This window comes from Scyliorhinus canicula, chromosome 1, assembly GCF_902713615.1.
Source record: "Scyliorhinus canicula chromosome 1, sScyCan1.1, whole genome shotgun sequence".
NCBI lineage: Eukaryota > Metazoa > Chordata > Chondrichthyes > Carcharhiniformes > Scyliorhinidae > Scyliorhinus > Scyliorhinus canicula.
In genome coordinates this window covers 251062372-251068604 of record NC_052146.1, presented here as the reverse complement: position 1 = coordinate 251068604, position 6233 = coordinate 251062372, and positions in this window count along the sequence as shown.

The following is a 6233-nucleotide window of genomic DNA, read 5'->3' as shown; positions in this document are numbered from 1 at the left end:
AATGGAGAATTGCCGGGGTGAGCTGCTGCCAACGGCCTCGACCGACGTGGCCGGAATCACGTCCCCGCCCGAAATACACACCGGAGAATACGGTAGCCAGCGTCTGGGTGGCGGGGCAGGAATCGCGCTGCTCCCAGGGATTCTCTGACCCGTCGGGGTTCAGAGAATACCGGATTTAGAAAACAATATTTTTATTGCTAAATGTAAAGAAAATGAAAAATGAAAATCGCTTATTGTCACGAGTAGGCTTCAAATGAAGTTACTGTGAAAAGCCCCTAGTCGCCACATTCCGGCGCCGGTTCGGGGAGGCTGTTACGGGAAATGAACCGTGCTGCTGGCCTGCTTGGTCTGCTTTCAAAGCCAGCGATTTAGCCCAGTGTGCTAAACAGCCCCTTTCTGGATTACTCTGATATAAAATTAATGTTTTTTGTAAGTGAAATTCAACAGCAATCTCATTGACCAACTTATAACATTTCTTTCTGGCTTTGTGCAGACTTTACAGAAGTGGGATTTCAGAAAACAGGAGAGATGTGCTGATAATGGATGGAATTTTCTGAAAAAAATGACCATATTGTCTTTTTCGGTGTGAAAATTGGTGCGATTCCCATCATCTCCGGCAGCACCATCCGGACTGCAATTTTCAGGCACTTAGAAAAATGTCCCCCCCACCAAGCGGAAACCGCTTTGGATACTGTTGAGGGGTATGACCTCTCAGGGGAAAGCAACAACAGCCAAATGTTGCACCTTGGTTGGTTATGCTGACAAAGGGAGGAGTAAGAGGTGTGGGAATGCAATAGTTAAAGGTGACTCAATTGTAAGAGGAATAGAGAGGCATTTCTGTGGCCGTAAAAATGACTCAAATATGTTGACCCCCTTGTGCTAGAGTCGAGTGTGTCTTGGAGAGGTCACAGGACATTCTGGAGGGGGAGGGTGAACATCCAGTGGTCGTGGTGCACATCGGTACCAAAGAAATAGGTAAAAACAGGGATGAGGTCCTAAAAGCAGAATATAGGAAGTTGGGAAGAAAGTTGAGAATTCGGACCTCAAACGTAGAGATCTCAGGATTACTACCAGTCACACGTGCTAGTCAGAGTAGAAATAGCAGGATATATTGGATGAATACATGGCTAAAAAAATCTTGTGAGGGGGAGGGTTTCAGATTCCTGGGACACTGGAAACGGTTCTGGTGAAGGTGGGACCAGTACAAACTGGACGGGTTGCATCTGGGTAGCATCCGGACTGATGTCTTCGGGGGACTATTTGCTAGAGAGGGTGGGGAGGGTTTAAACTAAAATGGCATGGGCATGGGAACTTATGCATGGAATCAGAGGAGGAAGAATCATGGATAAAAACAAAGGACAGAAAGGGGAATAAGAAAAGTGATAGGCAGAGAAACCAAGGGACAGTTTCAAACAGGGCCACAGTGAAACATATTGGGAGCGAGACAAGTAATGCTAAAAAGACAACTTAAAGGCTTTGTCACTTAATGCGTGGAGCATTTGCAATAAAGCGGGCGAACTAATCACACAAAAAGATATAAACATCAAGGGGCAAAACACATTAGTGGGTGTCGTATATAGATCCCAAACTGCAGTGGTGATGTTGGAAATGGCATCAAACAGGAAATTAGAGATGCATGCGAAAAAGAACATCTGTAATTATGGGTGATTTTAATCTGCATCTAGATTCGGCAAATCAGATTAGCCACAATGCCTGGAGGAGGGATTCCTGGAGTATATGTCGGATGCTTTTCTGGACCAAAAAGTTGAGGAACTAACTAACCACCCAAGGGTGGGTACTGTGTAATGAGAATGGAATCATTGGCAATCTAGTTCTGCAAGTCCTCTTGGGGATGATTGACCATAATATGATAGAATTTTACATCAGGATGGAGCATGAAGCAGTTGATTCTGACACTAGGGTCCTGAATCTTAATAAAGGAAACTATGATGATATGAGGCATGAGTTGGCTTTGATCAATTAGGGAACATTACTTAAAGGGATGATAGTAAATACGCAATGTCAAACATTTAAGGAGCCCATGAGGGCACTATTGTTTATTCCTGTCTGGCACAAAAATAAAACAGGAAAGGTGGGCACTCCATGGCTTACAAAAGGAAATTAGAGATAGTATTTGGTCCAAGGAAGAAGCAAATTGGCCAAGAAAAACAACAGGTCTGAGGATTGGGTGCAGTTTAGAATTCAGCAAAGAAGGACCAAGGGATTGATTAAGAAGGGGAAAATAAAGCAAAAGAGTAATTTTGCAGGCGATGCTCTGTCAATGACTCCAGAAGCGAGATTGGACGACAATTGAAGGCTTTATTGGACTAGATGTTTCCCCCAGCAGCGCAGGTACAGAATGCAGCTGCTGGGGAGACATGGGCTCTTATACTCCGCCTTACTGGGCGGAACCAGCAGGCAGGCTTCACCTGCCTGATATCGCAGTCTCAGGTACCTCCCACACCAATGGTCTTACAGCATTGTCCAGGGTACCGTAATACCGACTACCACAGCAGGGAACATCAAAACTGACTGTAAAAGTTTGTATAGGTATGTGAGAGAAAGATTGGTGAAGACAAATGTGGGTCCTTTAAAGACAGAAAACAGTTGAATGTATAATGGAGGAGACAAAGAAATGGCTTAGTAACTAAATACATACTTTGGTTCTGTCTTCGCAAATGAGGACACAAATCAGATACCAGAAACATCGGGGAATGCAGGATTTAGTGAAAGGGAGATCAATATTAGTAGAGAAATTGTGTTAGGGAAATCGATAGGATTGAATGGTGATCAATCCCCAGGGCCATTTAATCTACATCCCAGAGTACTGAAGGAAGAAATAGTGGACACATAGAACATTCAGTGCAGAAGGAGGCCATTCGGCCCATCGAGTCTGCACCGACCCACTAGAGTCCTCATTTCCACCCTATCCCCGTAACTCAATAACCCCTCCTAACCTTTTGGACACAAATGGCAATTTAGCATGGCCAATCCACCTAACCTGCGCATCTTTGGACTGTGGGAGGAAACTGGAGCACCCGTAGGAAACCCACGTAGACACGAGGAGAACATGCAGACTCCACACAGTAACCCAGTGGGCAATCAAACCTGGGGCCCTGACGCTGTGAAGCCACAGTGCAAGCCACTTATGCTGCTGTGCTGCCCTTAAATTACCACATTGGCGGTAATCTTCCAGGATTCTATAGATTCTGGAACAGATCCTGCAGATTGGAGTGTAGCTAATGTAACTCCACTGTTTAAAAAGGGAGGTAGAGAAGAAACAGGATATTATAGACCAGTAAGCCTGACATCAATAATGGAGAAAATTTTAGAATCCATTAGCAAAGATTTTATAGCTGAGTACTATGAAAACAGAGGCAGGGTCAGACAGAGATAGCATGGATTTATCAAGGGGAAATCATGTTGACAAATCAACTGGACTTCTTCGAGAATATAACTAGTAGAGTTGACAAGGGGGAGCCAGTGGATATAGTATATTTGGACTTTCAGAAGGCATTTGACAAAGTCCCGCATAAGAGATTGTTTGTAAAAAGCGCATGAGATTAGGGGTAGTGTATTGAGATGGATAGAAAACTGGTTGACAGACAAGAAACAAAGAGTAGGAATTAACACGTCTTTTTTAAATTGGCAGGCAGTGGCTAGTAGGGTACCACAGGGATGGGTGCTAGGACCACAAAAATTCACTATATATTAATGATTTAGATGAAGGAAGAAAATGTAATATCTCCACATTTACAGATGACACCAAGTTGTGTGGGAGGGTGAGCTGTGAGGAGGATGCAGAGATCATTCAGTGTAATTTGGACAAGTTGAGTGAGTGGGCAAATGAATGACAGATGTGGTATAATTTGGATAGATGCGAGCCTATTCCCACTTTGGTAGCAAAAACAAGAAGGCAGACTATTATCTGAATGGCCATAAATTAGGAGAGGGTAATATGCAACAAGACCGGAGTGTCCTCATACACCAGTCACTGAAGGTAAGCATGCCGGTACAGCAGGCGATAAAGAAGGCAATGGTATGCTGTTCTTCATTACAAGAGAATTCAAGTGCAGGTGCAGTTATCTTACTGCAATTATACAGGGCCTTGGTTAGACCACACTTGGAATATTGTGTGCAAATTTGGTCTCCTTATCTGAGGAAGGATCTTCTTGCTCTAGAGGGAGTGCAGCAAAGGTTTACCAGACTGATGCATGGGATGGAGGGACTGACGTATGAGGAGAGATTAAATCGGTTAGGATTGTATTCGTTGGAATAAAAATGAGGGGGATTTTCATAGAAACCTACAAAATTCTAACAAGACTGGACAGGTTAGATGCAGGATGTTCCAGATAGTGGGTGTGTCCAGAATCAGGGGTCACAGTCTGAGGGTATGAGGTAGACCATTCAAGACAGAGATGAGAAATTTCTTCACCCAGAGAGAGTGGTGCGCCTGTGAAATTTGTTACCCCAGGAAGTAGTTGAGGCCAAAACATTATCTGCTGGATTCTCTACCAGCGGGGTCCTCCATTTTGCCGGCAGTACAGTCACGCCTGCTGATTTCCCGACTGAGGGGGGTGCCCATAATGGGGAACCCCACTGGCCGACTGCTGGGACGGGTGCAGCGGGTTGGAGAATCTCGTCCTATATGTTTTCAAGATGCAGTTAGATATAGCACTTAGGGCAAAGGGGATCAAAAGCAGGATTAGGCTACTGAATTGGATGATTAGCCATGATCATAATTAATGGCGGAGCAGGTTCAAAGGGCCAAATGGCCTCCTCCTGCTCCTATTTTCTAAGTTTCTACAACAAATTAAATGCCATCCTTAAAGGGACGCTGCCCGAAACAAGAACCAAGAACAACAGAAACTTAAAAGCATCAAATCAAAAGCTGTTTAAACGGGTCAATAAAGCACCCAGACCCGGGGTCCCCACTGGCCATGGAAAGTCTCAATTGTGTCAGTGGACACTGCATCCTTCTGCGCAGGGACACCCGACCATAACTGAAGCTGCCGAGGAGTGTGGAGGGGTGGGTGGAGCTTAGTCAGGCTAGACAACCCCTTTAATCGTCCGTTGCCTGGACCTGTCAATGGCAAGTTTCGGCAGGCCCAGAAGCAGGTTCTCAAAGAGGTCCTCCTCCTTCCCCACCCCAGACCCTCTCTCCACACCAGGTGCCTGCCAGTTGATCAGGAGCGCGTGACTGGAGTGCAGAAAAAACTATAATAAAAAGTTTGATAAAAAAACTAAAAAGTGGGTGCAGCCTAATACATTGAACATAGACATGGTCCACGGACTCCACAAGGCCTCAAAAAAGGCAGGCATCTTGGGAGACTGAACCGGTACAAATGATGGTTGCATGGGACTGCTGCCTGTACCACCCTCCACACAGGTCCCCAAGATTGAGGGAGAGGACTCCTCCGTAGAGGGATCTTCTCCTTGACTTTGAACTTTTGGGGCGCTGACATATTTCCGGGTTAACTCTTGATCACCAATTTTGTGATGAGCATGTGTCTCAGGCATGCTAGAGAGGCAGGGCTAACAGGTACCCATCTTACTCAGGCTGTATCATTCAGTCATGACATTGCAGTCATGCCTCAACACATAAGCTTGCACGACAACTACTCCAGAGGTTAAGGACCCCCGACCCCAAGGTGAACACCGTGTTGCCTTCTCTTTCTGGGTCTCCCACCCAGCCCTTTAGACCCGGCTCCTTGACTCTCATCACACCCCACGGGCCCTGTCACCGCCTCATACTCCATGCCACAGCATGCAGAATTACACAGCACTAAAAGCTCACTTAAACAACAGACAGCAGACCCCAGGACCACCCACATCAACCCCCACCCCTCAATGTAGCCGGATTCCGTCAGCTGCCCTCTTTCTCTCACATGACTCCTGAACACCCCCGTTTAACCCCCTTCCCGATTCCTGCTCCCCCCCCCCCCCCCCCCCCCCCCCCCCCCGACTCCACCTGCCCCACTCTCCAGAGCTGGCCAGTGGGCTCTGGCCTGTTGTACTCCCTGGTGCTCAGTGGAGACAGTGGTGCTCACCTTCTTCCTTCCTTTTGGAGGACATGGTACCTGGCACCGTTTTTAAAAAGCAGTAGTAATTCGCACCGCGCGTGATGTCACATGGGTGGGACGATTCGATGACGGCTAAAGATGCGATGTTAACCAGGCTAAGTAAGGGGCAGCACGGTAGCATTGTGGATAGCACAATTGCTTCACAGCTCC